The sequence below is a fragment of the Chelon labrosus genome (assembly GCF_963514085.1).
Source record: "Chelon labrosus genome assembly, chromosome: 1".
Classification (NCBI taxonomy): Eukaryota; Metazoa; Chordata; class Actinopteri; order Mugiliformes; family Mugilidae; genus Chelon; species Chelon labrosus.
The window spans coordinates 30,907,010-30,930,530 of record NC_140337.1 but is presented as its reverse complement, the minus strand read 5'-3'; the positions used below and the strand labels follow the sequence as shown (position 1 = coordinate 30,930,530).

General features: G+C 42.3%; 1 pseudogene across 1 annotated transcript in view; it reads right to left on the bottom strand.

The window, feature by feature from the left end:
- Window positions 1–6,445: 6,445 nt before the first annotated feature.
- LOC311492476 (high affinity immunoglobulin gamma Fc receptor I-like) overlaps window positions 6,446–23,521 on the bottom strand; it is a 76,043-nt pseudogene continuing 58,967 nt past the window's right edge. The window contains exons 3-8 of the transcript in view: window positions 21,862–22,118; window positions 21,595–21,779; window positions 19,385–19,445; window positions 7,859–8,104; window positions 7,593–7,769; window positions 6,446–6,453 (exon numbers count right to left, since the gene is read on the bottom strand). The product of the transcript in view is annotated as a high affinity immunoglobulin gamma Fc receptor I-like (transcript). The remainder of the gene's footprint in view (window positions 6,454–7,592; window positions 7,770–7,858; window positions 8,105–19,384; window positions 19,446–21,594; window positions 21,780–21,861; window positions 22,119–23,521) is intronic.

The window sequence follows — 23,521 nt, the reverse complement described above, 5'->3', positions numbered from 1 at the left end:
CAATAAAAGTTTTGTCGTCTTCTACAGCTGCTCATGATGTTCAGCATATTTATTATTAAATGTCATAGTTGATGAAAAATAATACTTCAGTTAAAAGTATTAAATTTAAGTTCACTCACAAAGTAACGTTCAAAGACTTTAACGTGCATGAGCTTTTTAATTGTAAATAAAGTCTTTATCATTAAGTTTTAACGTGGAAAGGAGCCAGTACTCACACAGTGCAATGCAGAAAGCTCTGACCTCCATGGTGTCTTGCCACTGACTGACTGAACATCAGACTGAAGTATAAAACAAGAAGCGTTCTCTTCCTGTTCGACTGTACAGAAGCAGAGGTTATGGAAATAGCTTCAGTGTTTTAGTTCAACATCAGTGGGTGGTGCAAAGAGCAAAGGCAGAGCAAATCTGCGATTCATCCTTGATAGAGTGCACATTGAATAGTCTTGAAGGAGTTTAAAAACCCTTTTGCCTGCTCTATTTTCAAAAAGCAGCTAAACAATGACCCACACATAATGGTACCGAAATAGAGGGCAGGCTAGAGGAATGTAAGCAGGCATTAACATACTGTCAGGAAGGTGGCTGCTAGTGCATGACAGCAGTAGATTTTGACCGTAAACAGGTTAGAAGCTAAAAGAGGAGGCTGAGTTTATGTAAAAGCTCATCCCAAGGGCCCAGATACTTCAGTGCATAGGTGGGGACTTCAAGAGTCTGATATGAAAAAACCCGGATATGCCTCACCTGAAAAACAGTTAGATCCCACTTATACCATTTGGGCATTCACAGGCAGGGCACTACGTGAAATGCGGACAAACACACTTTTGGTCCACTTGAGAATAGAACAAGAATAAAAAAAAATTATTGTCATTGTCCGGTTAAAAGCAAATACAGTTTTGCTGCTCTTTGGTTCTGGAACAATAAAAAATAGAAACTATAGCATAAAAATAAAATAAAATAAACAGGATGGATCCTCGTTCTCTGCTCTTCACTGAAAGGCTCAAGATCTGTTTGTGTCTATCAAGGTACAAAGTCCCTGTGCACAGCCCTTCTTCCTCCAGGTGCTGATGTTGTGCAATATAACTATTACAAAATCAAAAAGTGGTATACATCGCACACTGGAGAACAACGCGTTTCGCAATTTGCTTCATCAGGTTCATGCAAGAGAGAAAAGCCTTGGACGAATTAAGAGGAAACGCCAATATTATCGTAAAATCTGCAGATAATGGTAGGGCAATTGTAATACAAAATACTACAGACTATGTGATTGAAGCAATGAGACAATTAAACAACATCAATTTCTATGAACAGCTACCACAGAACCCAATTGAGAAATACATGAAGGAAAGGGATGCATTGCTAATTAATGCTCTAGAAAATAAATGGGTAACAAAAAGTCAATAGGAATTCTTAAAAACTGAACATCCGGTCACTCCTGTCTTTTACTTACTACCGAAAATCCATAAAAGATTAGAAAACCCCCCAGGGAGGCCTATAGTAGCAAGTAAAGATTCTCTGTCTGAGCACCTGTCCCAATTTGTGGATTATTCCCTTAAGGTTATAGTGCAAACTCTTCCTTCTTACATTGCTGATACCAGAGATGTTTTGAAACTGTTGGATGATTTACATATACCAGAAAAGTCCTTCCTTGTAACTTTTGATGTTGAAAGCTTATACACTAACATCCCTCATGAGGGTGGATTGGAGGCCATGAATTTTTACCTTACATCTAGACATGATGATGCTTCCCCAACTGAGTTACTGATGTTGTTGACGAAGTTTATTTTGAAGTCCAACTATTTCATGTTCAATAACAAATACTTTTTACAGACCCAAGGAACAAGCATGGGTTCTCCATTTGCCCCTAATTATGCTAATTTATTTATGGGTTTGTGGGAAGACCGGCATATTTTTAATAACAACCCATTTAAAGATAATATCCTGTTTTTTAAGCGTTTTATTGATGACATTTTGGTAATATTTGCTGGGTCTAAAGATGAATTGTTGATGTTTAATGATCACATAAATGGTACTCATCCGTCTTTGCGCTTCACTATGGAGCATAGTTGTGACAAAATACATTTTCTTGACCTACAGATAACTGTTAATGCAAATAGAAAATTAGAAACATCGATCTTTAGAAAGAGTACTGATAGGAATACTATCTTACATGCATCAAGTTATCATCCTGAACATACCATTAAAAACATTCCATATGGACAGTTCATAAGATTGAAAAGAATATGCAGTGATGAAAAAGATTACAAAATCAAAGCCAAAGAAATGTCCCAACGATTCATTCAAAGAGGATATGATCAGACCCTTATCGACCAAACGATTGAAAAGGCCAACAAAAGAGAGAGGATAGACCTACTGAATACCTTGCCCAAAAATTCAGAGCGTAGACAGGGAACCTTTGTGTCGGAATATTGTACAGCTTCCAAACAGATTAAACAAATTGTCAACAAACATTGGGAAGTTTTAAAATGTGACCCCAGCCTTAGTCACCTGTCGTCTTCAAAACCACACTTTTGTTTTAAAAGAGGCAAAAACATTAAAGATATGGTGGTCAGCTCCACATTTCAGGAGCCCCCCAGGAAGAATTGGCTTGCTCAACAGGTGTATGGCAATTACAGATGTGGGAAATGTGCACATTGTTCAAATACATTTGACACAAAATCTTTTAGTCACCCTCATTCTGGCAGAAACTATGAAATTAAAGATTTTATTAATTGCCTCTCAACTCATGTCATATATATGTTAAAATGTCCTTGTGGACTAATGTACATAGGCCAAACTAAACGCAATTTAAAATTAAGAATTGCGGAACACAAAGCAGCAATTAGAAATGGTAACTTTGATTATGCAATTGCAAGGCATTACCGAGATAAGAGTCATGGACCAGCAACCTCCCTCAAGTTCATAGGCATTGAAAGAATCAAACCCCAACCACGAGGAGGTAATTTAATCAAACAACTTTTGCAGAGAGAGGCCTTCTGGATACATAAACTCAACACAGTAGAACCATACGGTCTGAATGAGGTACTGGATCTAAGTGTATTCTTGGGATAAGATGTGTATGTAAAGTTTATTTTTGTATATAGATTATACTTTTGTATATTTTTGTAAAAAGTATGTTTTTCTATATAAATGAATTGTTGTTGGTTGATATGGATAATGACCTAAATTAAAATTAAAATCTAATGTACTTTTTAACATACAGTATAACTTAGATACAAATGTGCTTAAATTATGTAGATTGGGTATATGTACATGCAAGCTATAATATGCAAGACATGGATTTGATGATATTTATTGTATTCTCTGGTGTGTTAGTGTGGGGAGTATTCTCACTGGGTCTGGTGTGGTCATGTGATGTTGCTACCATCTATTTCACCTGCGGATGTCAGATTGATTGTGAACGTGAACCTGATGAAGCAAATTGCGAAACGCGTTGTTCACGGCAAATAAAGTCAGCAAAAATACTCTCCAGTGTGCGATGTATACCACTTTTTGATTTTGTATCTGTTTGTGTCTCTTTGACCTTCGACAAAGTGTAGTAGTCGTTGAGGCTAAAAATGTGATGTTTCTTGGGCAGGGGGACTATAGTTGAGGATTTCAGGCAGGGTGGGACAGTGGACTGCTGTAGAGGTCTTAGTTGCCGGACCTCCATGCGGTGTTCCTCACTTTTAGCAGCTGCTGGACCCCCCTGTGTCATTCAGTGCTTCTGGTTGGGGTAGACCCGGATGCGTTTGTTCACTGTGACAGTGTCTATGCAATTATTTATTTATTTATTTTTTTGGGCGTTTTATTAGCTTTTTTGTTTTATTACTTTCCAGGACACAGTTGTCTTCTGTAATCTACGAGAAAACGTATCATACAAAATCTCAGGTAAAATTCAGGCTTAATGTTGCCTCCAGGGGTGAAAGGATATTTTATTGTCATTATCACAGCCGCGTCCTGTATAGTCTTGATTTAAAGATGTCCTGTTGTCATCTTCCCAACCCCGTTATGTCACAGCGATGGGATCTTCAGTACTGAAGATGGTCGAGTGAGGAGCGACGCTGCATCTGGACGCAGGAGACGTGGGTTCGAATCCCTCGAGGTATGCAAAAACACACCTAACAAAAAATTAAACCAACAAACAAAACTAAACTAAAACCCTTCAAACAAACAAAAATTAAAACTGCTGTTTCGCGCTTGCGTTCTCGTTCGAGTTGGTACTTGTCATGGTTTTGTGATTAGTTTTCCTGGGGTTCTGTTTCCTGTTCTGTTTTGTTCTTGGTTTCCTGTCTTTTGTTACTCCCTGTGTTTTCCCCTTTGACTGATTCATTGATTTCTCCTTGTGTGCTCCATCCTGATTTGTTTCACCTGTGTCTCGTCACCCCTCTGTCCGCCGTGTGTATATGTAGCCCTGCCTTCCCTTTTGTTCTCTGTTTCATCGTACCTGTCTGTATACTTGTCACTTGTCTCTTTGCCATGTTCATGTCTCATAGAGTTTGTCTTCACATTCCTGGATACATGTCTCCCATAGTGATGGAGAAACCGAAGCTTTCTGAACCACTGAATCAATCTGAAGCAATCGTGTTGAAATAGTTCAGGTATTTCTAAGCATTTGATACAATTAAATGTGGCGACATCTGCTGGATAATATGATACACAGCATTTGCATGAACCGAAGGGTCGTGAAACACAAAGTTGTGTTTTACTTAACAATAAAGGATTGACAGATTGATTTTTTTTCTTTTATAGAAAATAATAATATACTTGTATGAGTTTGCCATCATATAATACTGTATGTTTTAAATATATGCTTTTATAAGATTGATAGAAATACAAAAATATATTTACAAAATAAGTGAAATGCTTGTGCATCTAGGGATGGTGATGACAGCAGTTGTACAAAATGCTTGTGAAACTGGGAAGGGAATTTGGGTGGTTCAGAGATTTTTATTTAAAAACAAGGTAATTTCAGCTGAGTTAGGGTTTAGTATGTCCCTCTCAATGTTTAGTGTGTGAATGCCTATGTGCCAATATGAGTATGCAAGTTAATCTAATGTTTTACCAATCTTACCTTAAACTTCACTTTCCCTCGTTCTAAATCAATTAAACTACATAACGTATGCAAAACTCTCCTCTCAAAAACCCACAACCATCTGAGGGATTGTGCCCATTTATAAGCATTGTGAGTTTGACAATCCCGTGACATGTCACCAATGACGGCTGATACGCTTGTGACACAATGAAGCTTCATTTGGGGAGTCATGTGATGTTTCGACTGATGAAGCGAGGCATTGAAACATCTTGTCGCGATACTTCTCCTTTGAAAGCTCGACACTGTTTCGAGCGTCTGCTTCGAGCATAACATCTCTAGTCTCCCAGTCGTTTTTTGTTCTCGTCAAGTTAGGAGTTCCTGACGTCTCTGCAGTGCTTTTTGTTTTGTCTTGCTTTTTTATTAAATATATTTTTGTGCCAACTCCCACCTCAGCCCACTCTGTCCTGCATTTGGGTCCTAACACATTACCCACTCACCCCTTGACACTACTAAGATTGGCACAAGGTGTAGTGGGGGAGAAGGGGAGGAAACAAAAGAACTTTAATGAGTATTTGTATAATGAAGAACAACAGGCACTGCAGCAACATGGCAGGAAGTCCATTAGCTAAACAAACAAAAGGTCCAGTCTATTTTTTGTTGGATTCATGGTAACTGCAACACAAGAAGCAAAGAAATCCAAAAACCAAAGGACGTTGAGAAACACAAGAAGCAAAGGAACACAGGGAATAACAGGAGAGCACAACAGGTACTTCCACATAAGTGGACAGACAAAGTGACAAGGGATGAGACAGGACTATATATACATACACAGAGTAATGAGTTGAATCTAATAACGGAGGAGCAAGCAAACCACAGATGAGGGAGAAGAGTTGACAAGACATGGGCTGCTGTAGTTATGATTGTGATGACACATGTGAGAAAACGCTGACATTTTGTACCACAGAACAAACTCAAACAGACGCTCTGACGTGTAGGACATGACTTTTATTCTCATTTGTGAAACTCTCACAAGAAACTCTCGTCTTGTTGCTGACCACAAACATAAAAAAGCAATGCAAGATCTTCAGATATGCAACTAACCACAGCGGGTTTAGAAACAGCGGCAGTGCCCATCCGGTGAGCAACTGTGTGATCAGACAAAGCTGATGGAACAATTTGGTTAAACTGCCTGATGAAAATCAACCTCAACTTCTCTGATGTGTTGGTTAAAGCGCATACGCTGTCAAACTCTGCACGTTTGTTTTTGCACAGAAACTATTTTAAATTTGATACACAGCAAACAGACCTGAGGTCAAAAGATTTCTTTTTTTTTTTTAACTTGTACAATAACAACAACAACAATACTGGTCACTTCCTGGTTTTCACGTAGATCATGAAGCTCCTCTTTTCAGTCAGCGCTTAGCAACCTGTAACACATAGGACACAGAAGACAAATATCATGGAAGTTGTAGATTCTAGAAAGAAGTTGTTGCAGAAGTTTACTTTACTAAGCAAAGCATGCTTTAAAATCTCTACCCTTACTCCTCTACCAGGAAATATTCTGAAGCCCTCAACCACGTAAATGACACCATCTTAGAGGTTTACATATATAAATAATACTAGAATCAATGTTTGGAGACAGGCTAGTCCAAATTAGAGTTTTGGACATTAATACAAGATGTGTAGACTGACAGAAGATGAGGACCTTGATGGCTCAGAGTTTTTGAGTTGCTTTTTGACTTTTCTTCCAGCAACTATGAGTGGACAGCAAGAATGTGCTCATAGAAAGACAACTGTGTAGCAACAAGGAGATAAAAGACTGTATTTGACTCACAATCTGGATTGTAGAATAGTAGACGGCACTGTAAACAGGGTCTTGGGCCGGTGATGGATCCCTGGCTTTGAAGACAAATGAAATACTTCCTACTACATGTGTCTTTTTAATTAGAACAAGAAATCATTCACAGACAAATTGTACACACACTCATGTGTAGCTCATCCCAGCTGACATTGTGGATTTGATTATGCAGAACGCTAAAGTTCTTTTACCAACGCCAAGACGTTCATCAACAGCACCGTCATGTCAAACAATGTAAATGCTGAGGAGCATACTAACTGTGGTCTGGGCTAAAATAATATAAGGTTAGAGGAAATACCTTTTTTCTTCCTGTTTGTTACAGTAGTATACATTGCTTGGCTTGCTCCAGCTGAACTGGCCTGTACAGAGACTGGAAAAAAACAAAAACAAAAAAAAAACAATAAATATATTAAATTATTAAACATTTAGTATATATTCTGCTAAATCGCTTAACGTTAAACCAACCTGTCTGATGCTCTGATGAGTCTGAATCAGGCACTGCTGGAGACTGTGAACAAATATCTGTAAAAAAAAATAAAAATAATAATAAATAAAAATATTGTGAACATGGTGGTGGAACTAAAGTAACCTGAGAACTGATTTTTTAGGTAACAATAGTTACTCAAGAGGGAAGTTCATTTAATTTGGAAAATATTGTAGTGTTTCCTGAAATTATTACCCAATAGAATAATTTATAATGTGAAAAACCTCTGCCACAGGGAAATCTGCTGAAGTAGATTAGACGAAGTAGATGCAGTAGTCCAACAACCAACAAGAGAAGCATCAACAAGATGGAGATGATGATCCATGGTGTGCTTGCGGAGGAAGACGAGGCAAGATTAGAGTCTTTGTGATCTTCTGTATCAACGGTAGGAAAAGCTGAAACTTAAGGAGATGGGAATTGTTTGAGAGTATAAACACATACGTGATCAATACTTTATGAATCTTATTTTGAAAAAACCTACAGGTCTCACGTCTAACAGACAGCCAGCTCTGTGGTGATTCTCCCACTCCGGAGATGTGACATTTGTACAGTCCTTGATCAAGCATGGAGACTGTTTTGATGCTCAGATTTCCTGTGGAGCTTGTCCACTTGTGGACTCCATCTTTATAGAAATCAGCTTCGATGTTGGAGGAAGATATTTTGGTTCTGCAGCTCAGAGTCACATCTTCTCCCTCCATCACAGGACGAGCAGGACTCTCCAGGATCACAGAACCAGCTGAAGGATACGATCATGTTTAATTTATCTTGAAATCACGTTGAGATAATCACATAATATCACTGCCTCACTGCAAACATACAAGTGACTTTGATGTTGATGATGTTTCTTCTCTCTCCTCCTTCCTCACACCAATACTTTCCAGTGTCCTCTGCATAGACACTTTTAATGGTGCAGTTAGATCCTCTTGATGTTCTGTTATTAGTGGTGCAACACTTCCCAACTGAATCTTCAACATCACAGTAAAATACTCCCTCACAGTAAAAAGTGACCGACTCATATTCAAAGAACTGCAGTCTGTTTGGAGAGATATGAAGAAAAGCTGCATCTGAGACAAAGAAAAACAGAGAAATTCAGTTTAGACATTTACTCCTGTGAACTGCTGGACGACGTCTACAACATTTAAAAGTAGAAAAGTAATAGAGGAACTCCTGTGATAATTAAACACACCAATCTCAAGATATGTTTGCCTCTTTTCTACAACTGCCCATTAAAAAATCTACTCACCAACTTCCTGATCCTGTGCACACAGCAGGATCGTCACAGTCACTGAAGACGCAAAGAAAATAGATGAATCAATAAAAGTTTTGTCATCTCCTACAGCTGCTCATGATGTTCAGCATATTTACCATTAAATGTCATAGCTGGTGAAGAATTATACTTGAGATAAAGGTGTTAAATTTAAGTTCACGCACTAAATAACTTTCAAAGATTTTCACGTGCATGAGCTTTTTAATTGTAAATAAAGTCATTATCATTAAGTTTTAATCTGGAAAGGAGCTAGTACTCACACAGTGCAATGCAGAAAGCTCTGACCTCCATGTTGTCTTGCCGCTGACTGACTGAACATCAGACTGAAGTGTAAAATAAGAAGCGGCCTCTTCCTGTGTGGCAGATTTCTGAGAAGCAGAAGTGGTGAATATCGGCTAAACATCAGTGGGTGGTGCTAAGAGCAATGGCAAAGCCAATCAGCGCTCAGTGTAAATTTGATGTTTCCTGTCTTACATGTTGGTTTGTGGTTTATTAGCAGTTTCACATACACTTATTGGCACAAAGTCTAAAGTACAGCTGAGACTGAGAGGAAAGTCAACTTAAAAACAGTGCACACATTTAACCACCGAGTCCCTAGAGTGCTGGAGGTGAAACTCACCTAAAAAGACAAAATTTAAAATGTCTTCTAGATTAGATAGTAGAAAACACCCTTATAGCAATGATATCAGGGGTAAACCAGGGGTTTATAGCAAAATACCACAAAGCACACATATTCTAGAAAGGTTCTAGTAAAATTAGAACCAGACCATCTGTGCCTTTGGACATTTGGACGAAACCAATGAAATGTACACAGTTATTGGGAATCTCACCATAGCCGTAGTCTACGTATTTGTAACAATATCCAGACCGGCCGGAGTAACAATGCATGAAGCGGCCCGCGTGTTCTTTGTTTACAGGAGTGAGCATCTGATGCTCCCTCAGGACAGACACGAGATCCCGGAGGTACTTCATAAGACCCGCCGTGGATGCTGCACAGGTAAACAACGTTGCGAAAAGAAGAGACGCTTCAGACCTGTTCTCCCCTTCGTCACCATTGGAAACGTGAGATCTTTGCCAAACAAGATGTTCGAGCTGGCTGCGCTAACACGATACCAGCGGGAGTACAGAGCGAGCAGCGTCCTTCTGTTCATGGAGACCTGGCTTACACTGAGCATCCCGGACGCCACTGTTATGATGGACAACTTTTACCTTCTGAGGGTAGACAGAACAGCTGACAGCGGTAAGGGGAAAGGAGGAGGCCTGGCTGTGTTGGTGAACGAGAGGTGGTGTAAACCTACACACTGCACTATAAAAGCACAACTCTGTAGCAAGGACATTGAACTGTTAGCGTTTAGCATGAGGCCATACTATCTGCCACGGGAGTTTTCACATGCTGTTGTGATAGCGGTGTACGTCCTCCCATCTGCTAAGACAGACACATCTTCTGATGCCCTGCTCTCAGTTACCGGCAAGCTGCAGACACAGCACTCAGTATGTCACCTGCCCCACAAGAGACAAGAAAACACTGGACTGGTTTTATGCCAACACCAAGGAGGCATTTTCTGCATCCCCCCTCCCTCCCCTAGGAAGCTGACCACAACATTGTTCACCTGCAGCCTGTGGTCCCAATGCACGGTGAGTGAAGAGGTGGACTGTGGAGAGCGAGGCAGCTCTCAGGGACTGCTTCAACACCACTGTGTGGACAGAACTCCGTGATCGACGTGGGGAGGACATCAATGCCATGACAGAATGCATTACAGACTACATTAACTTCTGTTTTGAGAACACCGTTCTCTCCAGGGTGGTACGGTGCTCCTCAAATAACAAGCCGTGGATTAACGCTGATATTAAAGCTCTGCTGAAGGAGAAGAAGAGAGCTTTCAGATCAGAGAATAAGTAGGAGCTGAGGACTGTACAGAAGGAGCTGAGAAGGAAGATCAGGGAGGGAAAGGAGGAGCAGCTGCAGAGGAAGAACATCAGAGGGGTGTGGAGAAGCCTGGAAAACATCTCAGGCTACAAAACACCCCATGAACAGGTTCAGTGGGTCAACAATCTAAATCTACATTTCAGTGGGTTTGATCAAGCACCCCCTCCTCCCCCCATGCAGCCCTTCCCTCACTTGCTGACACCTGGCTTATGCCCTCCTCTCTCAGCCCCTCACACCTCTGGCTCATCAGACCATACAACCACTTCATACAAGATGGATCCACTCATCCCCCACCCCTGTCCTTCACAGCAGACCAGGTGAGAAAAGACCTCAGAAAGATAAAACCAGAAAACCGGATGGTATCAGCTCCAGGCTCCTTAAGTCCTGTGCAGATGAACTGTGTGGAGTTATGGAGCATGTCTTCAACCTGAGCCTAGAGCTGAGAGTGGTACCACAGATTTAGAAGACCTTGTGCGTGGTACCGGTGCCTAAAACATCGCACCTTAAAGACCTCAGCAGCTACAGACCAGTGGCTCTAACATCCCACCTGATGAAGACACTGGAGAGACTGATACTGGGACATCTCCGCTCTGAGGTGGGCCCCTCCATGGACCCACTACAGTTTGCCTACCGTCCTAATGTTGGAGTGGAGGACGCCGTTATCTTCCTGCTACACCGAGCTCTCTCTCATCTGGAAAAGCCCGGCAGCACTTTGAGAATCACCTTTTTTTTTTTTTTCCAGGTGAGAGACCTCTCTCTCTGTAGGCTGTCTCGTTGTCGTGGGAGATTAGTCCCACAACAGCGGTGTTGTGAGCAAACTTAATGATGAAACCACCTGTGGTCTGCTGGTCAGGAAGCAGTAGATCCACCTGCACAGGGAGGAGTCCAGACCCAGGTCATACAACTTAGATGCCAGTCTGGAGGGGACTATTAAATGCTGAGCTGTAGTCAACGAGCAGCACTCTCACATAGACTCAGCTTCCTTAGGAAATAGATTCTGCTGCAGCCCTTCTTGTACACAATTGTTCTGTTGGTCCTCCAGTTCAGTCTGTTGCCGATGATAACCCCCAGGTATTTGTAATCCTCCACCTCCTCCACATCCCTACCAAGGATGCTGAGGGGCAGAGGAGCTGTTCCCTTCCTCCTGAAGTCAATCGCCATCTCGTTGGTCTTCTCCACGTTAAGCAGCACCCCACACCACAAAGTCATCAGAAAATTTCTGTATGTGACATGAGTTGTGCTGATAGTCAGTAGTGAACAGTAACAGAGAAAGCATAGTGCCCTGTGGGGGTCCCTCACCTCTCACCACCACATCAGACAGGACATGACCCAAACGAATGAACTGTGGCCTGTCTGTCTGGCAGTCAGTGATCCAGGAGACAGTGGACGCACGGACGCCCATCGACTGCAGCTTCTCACCCAGCAAAAAAAGCTGGATGGTGTTGAAGGCACTGGAGAAATCAAAGAATATGATTCTCATCGAGCCTCCAGCACCATCCAGATGTGAGTGAGCCCGCTGCAGCAGATAGATGACAGCATCATCCAAGGCATCCAGACGCGGCTGGTAGGCAAACTGTAGGGGGTCTAGAAACTATCTCATCTGCGACATCACATGGGCCAACACCAACCTCTCCAGCATCTTCATCACATGGGATGTTAGGCCAACTGGATGGTAATCACTGTGGATGGTTGGAGACAACTTCTTGGGCATGGGAACTAGACAGGCATCTGGCTGGCACAGGTCCTCAGTAGGATCAGGTGGAAGTGGACACAGGAGGCTGAGGAGGCCCTGCAGGAGGAGTAGGAGACGTGAGATGTGGGAGCATTGGAGGCAGTGGGGAGGTGTGGGGGATGGGGTCGAGGAGACAGAGTTCTCAGAGCTAAACCTATTGAAGGTTTTCACTCTTTCCATGTTGCCTTCAGACAACCTGCCTCTCCCCCCACAGCCCGTGATATCTTTCATTTCTGACCACACCTTCCCAATGTTCTTCTGCTGAAGTTTGACCTCCAGCTACCTCTTGTAGGAGTCTTTACACTCCCTCAGCTTGTTCTGCCATTGGTGCTGTACCCTTCTTAGCTCCTCCTTGTCTCCAGACTTGAAGGTTCTCATCTTGTCATTCTTGTCATCCTCTTGTCTTTGGATCACAAGTGATCCACTGCTTGTTCTTGGAGCAACAATGAGCAGTCTGTTAGGGCATGATAGTATTCTCACAGAATTTGATGTATTCTGTGATGCAGTCAATCATGTTGCTGATGTCCTCCCCATGAGACTGGTAGAGTCCCTCCCAGTCAGTGTACTCAAAGCAGTTCTGCAGGGCCTCCTCAGCCTCCTGTGTCCACACTCCTTACTGTCTTTCTGGACACAGGCTGCCTTTTAACAAGAGGGACATTCTTTGGAGTGAACAGGACAAGGTTGTCCTGCCTAGGGCGGGAAAGGCAGTGGTACTGTATGCATTGAGTCCATCTGGATACAATAGGTCCATGGTTTTGTTGTCACGGGTTGTCACACACGCAATCCACGTACTGGGTGAAGTCTGTGAGGGTTCTGTCCAATGTCACATGATTAAAGTCCCCATTCATCACAATAAAGGCATTTGGCTGCTGCATCTGCAGACGGGAGATGGTGGTATTGATGACGTCAGCAGCCACTTCAGCCTCAGCTGATGGGGGGATGTAGATGGTGATCACAATGGTGGACATGAACTCCCTTGGCAAATAATAAGGATGTTACCCTATAGCCAGCAGGTCCATGTTTGTGCTACACGGACGTTCCTTCGCACAGATGTGTCTGGGATTGCATTACAGGTTTACATAGCGCTAACAGCTGGTCATGTGTGTAAACAATGGCCATGCCACCTTGTGCATAACACTCTGTTACAAAAAGAACGAAAGTAAGAAAAAGAAAAGTTCTGAGGCACACAAAAGCCATTCCTGCATTATATTTCTGACAAAGAGTTAAATCCATCTACAACAGTGCCGTTCCACAGTAAGGTAAGGTTCATAAAGGTCTCATTCTATACAAAATGGTGATAATTTGTGTATTTTCGATAGTACCACCATAAGCCCACTAGACGGAGCAAAGGACCTTGCATGAAATTAGAGATCCTGTCACAGTTGATGGATAATCCTGTGAATCAGCTCAAATGGACACAACAGGTAATAAAAACAATGGGCCTCATTCACGAACCGTTCTTAAGAACAAATTTGTTCTTAAGTCCTACTTACGAAGTTTTTACGAAGATTGTGGCATTCATGAATGTTTTCTTATCTTCCCTTTGTTCTTAGGTAAGAACAAATCCTACGAACACTCAGGAGTACTCTTACGCACATTTCAGTGCCGACATGTTGGCATGGTTGTGTTGTCTTCTTTTGTGCAGTTCATTAAAATACGATACTACAGTGATATTTCTGTCATATTTATTTATTAATTTATTCATTTTATTTTTTGGTTAATTTACAGAGCATTTTTTATTTTAAAATAACTTAAACGTACCAGCGCTTTAACATTAATTTAGAAAATTGGAAACCACGCCATCAATTAGTAATCCCACCCTATTTATATGTGGCATTTCTCCATCCAAGGCCTGCAAAAACAATGGCATATATATTGTTGCTGCAAGAGATAGCTGACCGTGCCCTACGGAGGGAACGAATGTTTCAGGACCACGTTGACCTGTTCGCCGAGAGTGACGAGTTCCTTTTTGGACGCTTTAGGCTCCCAAGAGCTGTACTCGTGGATCTCTGCAACCATTTGGAGCCAGCACTTCGGAGCCACACGCATCGGTCCAACCCTGTCCCCCCGCATGTTCAGGTACTATCGACCCTCGGCTTTTTGGCCACTGTATCATTTCAACGGGAGCTGGGGGACAGGGTTGGCATATCACAGCCATCAATCAGCCGCGCTCTCCCGCGAGTCGTGAATGCCATAAATCAACTGGCCACGCACTACATCAGGTTTCCATACGCAGCAGAAGAGCAAGTCACAGTCAAGACTGCATTTCATAACATCGCTGGCCTCCCCAACACCATTGGCGCAATAGACTGCACGCACGTGCGCATCAAGGCACCCTCTCCAGACCCCTTCCCATACCTCAACCGCAAGCAATACCATTCAATAAATGTCCAACTCATATGCGACTCCAATAACCACCTGCTGAACGTGGTCTCCCGGTTCCCAGGAGGAGCACACGACTCCTATATTTTGCAGAACAGCTCCGTGGGTATGCGCCTCGAACAAGGCGCAGCTGGTGACGCATGGCTCATTGGTACGCATCTTTTTATTATATTTAATTATTTTCCACAAAAGTGTCTTTGATCTTGATTTGTTTTATTAGGGGATCGAGGATATGCCCTAGCCCCATGGTTAATGACACCACTGACCAACCCTCAGACTCCTCAGGAGGTTTTATACAATCAGATGCACGCACGCACTCGCTCCACCATCGAACGCACCATCGGCGTTTTAAAGGGACGCTGGATGTGTTTGGACACAGCAGGTGGCAAAATGCTCTACAAACCGGAGAAAGTAAGAGAACTGATGATTTGTTTTATTCTTGTAAAAACCGCTTAGACTAAGATCAAGTTTATTCAAACACCTTGCATCTTAATTTATGTTTCTCCCTCACCATTACAGGTCTGTAGGATAATCATGGCCTGCTGTGTCCTGCACAACATCGCCATGAAGCGTGGTGTGCCTCTCCCCCCTGAGCCACCACACCGTGAAGATGTGCGTCCTGATGCATTGATGGGACCAGACTGCAGGCGCGCTATTCAAGTTCGGGAGCAATTAATTGCCCGTTTGTAAATAAAGTCTCATTAATTACAGCTTGAATCCACCAGTCTGATTCACTTAAAAAATGAGGACGGACCAGTTTCTGTGCACATCTTTATTTCTTTAAATTTTCATTCATTTCTTTTAGTGTGCTGGATATGGTTGTTAGCGTTGAGGCAATTTTATCTAAAGTGTCCACTATCCTTTGTTGATTGTTCAACACCGCTTCTGTGATCAGGCGTGGAGAGGCACAGGACCAAGTACGGGTGGAGGTACTGCTGCAGGATGGTTGTAGTTCTGTTGTTATTTGGCTCTGCGGGACTTCATCTGTGAATAAATAATAAATCAAGCCATTGTAGCGACACTCAGTCCAATACTAAGACGTATTTTGATCTTACACACACTATGACAAACTCCTGCCTTTAGGACACACGTTTAAAATAACTTTCTTTCAGAAAATAAATATTAAATAAATAAATTACCTCCCGATTCCTCTGGAGTACCAGCAGCACAGGGAGGGGATGAAAGCGTTGCCTCGGGGTCAAGGTCTGTATCTAGACTCTCAGTCGATGGTACTCCTAAAAAGTAAGTGGGGGAAATTAAACTATCAATTAAATAAATGAATTTAAGAAAAATGATTTAGAGTTTTCCCATATAGTCTAGCTACCTGAGAGTGCAGTCTCCCCGATGATGGCCCCGATGCGCTGGTCCATCTCAGACAGGTTTTGGGTCTCCGATGTTCCTCCTCCAGTCTGTTGCATCTCCCGTCGAAATTTTGCTATGTTTTTCTTGGTTTCGGATTTTAGGTCAAACCATTTTTTTTTAACTTCCTCTATTGTCCGTCCTTCTCCAGATACTGCTTCTACTGCATGTGTGACTGCCTCCCATGCTTCCTTTTTGTGTGTATTGGTGTAACCTGTACTGAGACTACTGAATATAATTTTTTTCCTGCGGGTTATTTCCTGCAGCAGTACCTCCACCTCTGAATTACTAAAGTTTTTTTTTCGCTTTGCCTGCTGCGCTCCAATTGACTTACGTTTTGCTTTTGGCATTTTTATTGTAGTTTTCTCTGTTCGACATCTGTGTCAACTCATGGCCCTGCAGTCCCTTTTATGGGCATTGATGGGCGGTTACATATGCTAATCCTATGTTAATTAGACTCACCTGGCACGCGCTCTCAACTTACGAGGAAATGGCATTCATCAATTTAAGAACACAGCTGCGAACAATTCTGCGGCTTAAGAACACGTTGATGAATGCGACGTGGAGTTTTCTTAAGAATCTTCTTACGAATAGCTTAAGAGAGAATCTAAGAAGATTCTTAAGAAGATATTGGTGAATGAGGCCCAATATTAGTTGACAGTTGTTTTCATAAATGTCTTCAGAAAAATGCCATGTTGACTTTGCAAGTCGAAGTTTTGGTGTTTTCTGTGTTGGCTGAAGCTAGCTGTTTAGCTCCAGTTATGTGATGCTTTGTGTTAATGGAAAGAGTAGCTTCTCCAGTTTCACACTGTTCACTGTTCTGAATAAGTCAAACTAAATGACATTATGACTTTTAGTGAGTTGTTTGCACGAGTAACACAGACAACTTGAAATGAACAAAGACATGCACCTATGTAGTATATAAACTTCAGTAAAACAAAGTTTACTGAAAACAATTTCTTGTATATATTATATTTATGCAAATTATTTTGTTTGTACAAACTCTTAAGTCAATAAATCCTGTAGACATTTGACATAATAGCAGTTTATAAATCAAAAGATTTTTTGCCAAGACTGCATGAAAACTGAAACGCTTTGCATAAATATAATAACATGTTCATAAGTGTCTCTGCAGTAATGGAGACTTGTCAGACTTCCATCTTTAGTCTAGACTCATCTATAAAAGCTTCTTCTGAAATAAAAGGGTTAAATAGATTAAGAATATCATGATTTTCATTTTCTCTTGCATCTTTTCATTTTACATCTCTTTTTACCTCACTTCTGCCTTACTCTCTCATCTGCTGTGTACCATTCAGGTTAAACATTAAAAAAAAAATAAAAATACTCTAGAAAAGATATTGAGAAGAAAATGAAAAACCACCACGTTAAAGAAAAGCATGTTAATGTATTTTTATTTTTATTTAGATTTTACAAAATTGCAAACAGCAGAAGACACCAAACGGTGCTGACACACTGTAAGAGCTCACAGGTTTCTACAAACCAGCATCAATTAATAGAAGTGCTTGGACGCTGTGCTTATTTTAAACACCATGTGTCAGACTTATGGCCAGTGCGATAGGTTTAAAAACCACATTTGCAGACACATTAGACAAGTTTCTCAGCGAGAGGCTCATTTCCTGATCCAATTACAGCGTCTAACCCTGTGTCTAGAAGCATAGAAAGCAGCTTGATAGCAGCAGGCTTAATTCTAGATGAAATGTGAGAGTAGCCTTGATGAAATATTAACTCGAAAATATCAGCGACTAAGCTAGCTTTCATTCTCCTGTTGGTTGTCATCCAAGCCATCTTTTTCTTAAATATGACAGAAAACTCTCTATACTGTTGGAGGTGAGTCATGTTTTATAACTCTATCACACAGTGAACACATCCGAGCAGCAGCAGCGCCACCATGATGATGGTGAACACGGTGGACAACAGTCCTCACATCCAACAGGACTATTCCCAGGTTATTTGTTTAGTGATTTAACAATTAGACAGTGTAGTTCAGATTAAAGCAGCACTAAAGAAGTTTTCCTCTTCGGTCCCCCTACTGGTTGGAAGTGGAATTGTCCATTACTTCCGTCGTAAATAAGTATGCCTACTGCATCCTACTGTCGCAAGCACGTTATTTGTTTATGCAGAACCGGCTTTGGAACACCTTAGCTAGGTTTAGCTAACATGAGCATAGCGATAGTTACATACAATAGCGAACACCTTAGCTAGGTTTAGCTAACATGAGCCATAGCGATAGTTACATATATATTAGCACAATAGCTAACGCCTTAGCTAAGATGAGCTGATAAAATAATTGACAATGTATTGTACACCGATGCACACTGTTTAAAAAAAAAGATTACCGGTATTACTTACAAGTCCAGCAGCAGCAAAGCCAAGTCACCATCCGTCTTGCATTTTGTTGCCTCCTTCAGCTCTCGCCAACGAGTATGAGCCGGTCCGATATTCACTCTCGTTTTAGCTCTTTCTTTATCATGCTCTCGTTTTCTTTTCTTCGCCTCATCGGACACTACACTCCTCCTTTTCTTTGCAGGCTCTGTCATGGCGAAAATTTAAAAACTATCTAGCTGGTATCTTCCACACACCTGCTGAGTGTTCTCTCGCTGATCTGATTCACTCTCTCACTGATTTGAGCCTCAACCTACCGGCTTTTGTAGCCGCGTTGCCGTAAAGCAGGTCAAATTTGTAGTCTTTTTAGAACTACAAAAACGCTACCCGACGAAGCAAAGTTACATAGTGCGGTTACAGCCAATAGAGGGCCGCAAAGCGAATACAGAATTGGCTTTCACCCGGTTTTGAGGTGATAAATCACTGAAACTATTTTTGAAACATTATTTTAAGGTACTAAAAACTCTTTAGTGTTGCTTTAAGTCTTCTTACCATTACACTTGCAGGAGGAGTTAAGACTCATCTCTTCATGAAAATATTGTGTAGTTGAAGACAGGAAAGCTAAAAAAATGAAAATAATAACAGTAACAGAAACTAAGATCACATTTATACACTTTATTCATCTGAAAATGAATGAGGTGAGACACTCACCTCCAACCAACAGTAAAGTTCACTTCATTTTCTTCACCTCTGCCACAAGGAAATCTGCCAAAGTGAAGTAGTCCAACAATCAACAAGAGAAGCATCAACAAGACAGAGATGATGATCCATGGTGTGCTTGCGGAGGAAGAGGAGGCAGGATTAGAGTCTTCGTGATCTTCTGTATCGACGGTAGGAAAAGCTGAAACTTAAGGAGATGGGAAATGGGAGTATAAACACATACGTGATCAATACTTTATGAATCTTATTAAAAAAAAATAAAATAAAAAAAAACTACATGTCTCACCTCCAACAGACAGCCAGCTCTGTGGTGATTCTCCAACTCCAGAGATGTGACATTTGTATAGATAGATAGATAGGTTTTATTTGTCACATGCACAGTTATACATAGTACAATGCACAGTGAAATGTACTGTTGTACCTGCAGCCAGTAGTAAGAAAATATATAAGTACTACAGTAAACAGTAGTTACTACAGTAAACAGTAGTTGCACACAAGGTAAGCGATATAAGTGTAATGTACACCGATAGAGAAATAGAATATAAAAAAAAATAAAATAAAAAAAATGAGAATAAAAATAAAAATATCGACTGAATAAAAATATAGACTGGTTAACTTGGGAGGTGGGGGGGTAGTTGTATATGTACATAATTTACAGTATTAAATATTAAATATTAAGCAGCTACATGAATAAAGTGCAGTGATATTTTAAGTCCAGTTAAGGCTCAGAGTTGAGCAGGCGGATGGCATGGGGATAAAAACTCTTCTTCAGCCTCTCAGCCTTTGTCCTCAGGCAACGGAAACGCCGGCCTGATGGCAGTAGAGACAAGAGAGAGTGTCCGGGTTGACTGGGCTGTTTCAGGATCTTTGTGGCCCTCAACCTGCAACGTTTGGTGTAAATGTCCTGCAGGTTGGGGAGGGGGGTTCTGATGGTCCGCTCCGCTGAACGGACCACCCTCTTGAGGGCCAGGAAGTCCTGCCTGGTACAATTTCCCATCCAGGTGGTGATGCTCCCACACAAGATGCTCTCGATGGTGCAGGTGTAAAAGTTTCTGAGCACCTTGAGAGGGAGCTTAAAGTCTCTGAGGCGTCTGAGGAGGTAGAGACGCTGTCTGGCCTTCTTCACGATGGTGTTCAGATGGTGAGTCCATGACAGGTCCTGTGAGATGGTCACTCCCAGGTATCTGAAGGTGTCCACTCTTTCCACCTCACAGCCACAGATAGTGAGTGGATGGAAGTCCCTCTGCTGTTTCCTGCTGAAGTCCACAATCAGTTCCTTTGTTTTGCTGACGTGCACCAGTCCTCCAGGTGGGACACCTCTCTTACCAGTGTCCACGTGGGAGATGGTCTTGTGGAGGAGGAGGTTTATGGCGTCATCTGTAGATCTGTCCGGCCTGTATGCAAACTGTAGTGGATCCAGGGTGGCGGGCAGTGTGGAGGTGATGAATGTCTTGATCAGTTTCTCAAAACATTTCATCACCACAGATGTGAGGGCTATGGGCCTGAAGTCATTGGAGCTGCTGGGATGTGGTTTCTTTGGGACAGGGACTATTATGGACTTCTTGAAGCAGGTTGGGATCACACACTGTCTGAGTGAGAGGTTAAATATCACTGTGAACAGAGGTGCCAGCTGATCAGCGCAGGTTTTGAGGACACGCCCACTAATCCCGTCTGGTCCAGCCGCTTTCCTGGTGTTCACACTTTTAAACACCCTCCTCACGCGCAAAAAAGTTGTTCAGTTTGTCAGCCAGAGAGGCGTCGGCACTCAACGGGGGGGCGGGTGCTGCTTTGTAGTCCGTGATTGTACGTAGTCCCTGCCACAGTCCCCTGGAATCAGACTGTCCCATCAGTTTCTCCAGTCTTTGGCCGTAGCGGTGTTTAGCCTCTTTCACCGCTCTGCGAGCACTGTAAGAGGCCGACTTGTATTCCTCCATGTTCCCAGAGGCGAGTCCGGAGTTGTAGGCAGCGGTGCGGGAACGCAGGGCGTCGCGGACAGATCGATCCATCCACGGCTTCTGGTTGGGAAAAGTCCTGATGGTTCTCCTCGGCGTGGTGTCATCCACAATTTTCCCGATAAATCCCACAACCGCTTCAGTAAACTCCTCGATGTCTCCACCCGCACTGCTGTGAAACATGTCCCAGTCGGCTGAATCCAGCTCACCCTGCAGAGCGGCCTCCGATTGATCTGTCCACCGCGTCACTTCTCTCACAGCAGGGGGTTCCTGCTTCAGCCGTTGTTTGTATTTGGGCATGAGAAAGACAGCAGCGTGATCCGATTTTCCAAAGGGGGGGAGAGGTTTCGCTTTGTAGCCTTCTTTGAATGGGGAGTAGCAGTGGTCTAGAGTCCGTACTCCTCTGGTGGGGCAGTCGATGTGTTGAGTGAACTCCGGTATCACCTTCTTCAAGTTAGCACTGTTAAAGTCCCCGGTTACAATAAGGGCCGCTTCACGATGGTTAGTCTGAAGGGTGGAAATCGCCTCATGTAGCTTGTCCTAGTCCTTGATCAAGCATGGAGACTGTTTTGAGTCTCAGATTTCCTGTGGATCTTGTCCACTTGTGGACTCCATCTTTAAAGAAATCAGTTGTGATGTTGGAGGAAGATATTTTGGTTCTGCAGTTCAGAGTCACATCTTCTCCCTCCATCACAGGATGAGCAGGACTCTCCAGGATCACAGAACCAGCTGAAGAACACGATCATATTTAATGTATCTTGAAATCACGTTGAGATAATCACAAAATATCACTGCCTCACTGCAAACATACAAGTGACATTGATGTTGATGATGTTTCTTCCCTCTCCTCCATCCTCACACCAGTACTTTCCAGTGTCCTCTGCATAGACACTTTCAATGGTGCAGTTAGGTCCTCTTGATGTTCTGTTATTAGTGGTGCAACACAAGGGCGTCTTCCCAACCGACTTATCTTCAACATCACAGTAAAAGACTCCCTCACAGTAAAAAGTGACGACTCATATTCAAAGAACTGCAGTCTGTTTGGAGAGATACGAAGAAAAGCTGCATCTGAGACAAAGAAAAACAGAGAAATTGAGTTTAGACATTTACTCCTGTGAACTGCTGGACGACGTCTACAACATTTAAAAGTAGAAAAGGAATAGAGGAACTCCGTTGATGATTAAACACACCAATCTCAAGATATTTTTGCCTCTTTTCTACAACTGCCCATTAAAAAATCTACTCACCAACTTCCTGATCCTGTGCACACAGCAGGATCATCACAGTCACTGAAGACGCAAAGAAAATAGATGAATCAATAAAAGTTTTGTCATCTCCTACAGCTGCTCATGATGTTCACCATATTTACCATTAAATGTCATAGCTGCCCAACAAAACCAACACAGTCTCACACCTTGTCGTCACATGCTGCCGTTTGGTCATTTAGCCCTGATGTCCTAAGCCGACGTCTAGGGGGCCCCCTCTTCGTCGCTTGACGCCGTAGAGGGTCATCCGATAGATTTGAATGCAAATCCCTCATCTTTGTATTTTGACGGAAAGGGAGGTAGCCGTCCAGCGGTTTGCCTGCGCTGGAAATATGTTTTTTGGCGATTGATTTTGTGTTACAAATGTGTATTTTGCAGTACCATGCGGCGCATATGCTGAACAATCATTGGTGCGGTGAACATTTTCGTGGGGCAGAAACAATTGTCTTCGCTACCACAACTTTTTTTTTTTTTTTTTTAAAGTATACATTAAAATGACTTATACCATGGTCTGGGTGAATACTCGATTCTGATTGGCTGGAGGGTGTAGGTTAAAAAGTGATAATGTACACCTAGGAAAGACGTCCCGTCAGATTGCCTGATGACAGTTCTAAATTATGCGCTGGCTCAAACGCTAGATGGTAACCATGGCAACGGAGACTCAACGTTATTTCAGTTTATTCATCGCAACAGCAAGACAGACAAAACATGAGTGATTTTATCATTTCTTTTAAATTATTTGGTGAGTTTGACAACTTTGAAGACTGGGATGCAGCAGAAGAAAAAGAGAGAAGAGAATATGAAAAGAAAAAGGGGAAGCGACGCAAGGAGGTGACACCGGAGGAATTGAACGAATTAGAGGATGACAAGGACGGGATAAGCACAAAGAAAACGATTTAGGAAACTATCTGTGAACTTTGATTCTTTGAAACAAAATTTCGCATCATCCTCTGGACACACACAAGTAGCACTGGCCTTCTGAAATGATACTTCGTATCACATAACGTAAGGTTAAGCCATCACCTCACTTCCCATCACTGATCAACTGCTGCGGTCGGGTCGCTATGGCCAACGCCTGCATACGGGAAATATTAAATAGTGCGCTCGACTTGTAAAAATAAAAAAAAAAACTCACGATTTTAACTCTAAACACTTCGCGGAAGCACGGTTCACGCCTCCGCGTCGTCCATTCATCGTCGGGCATTA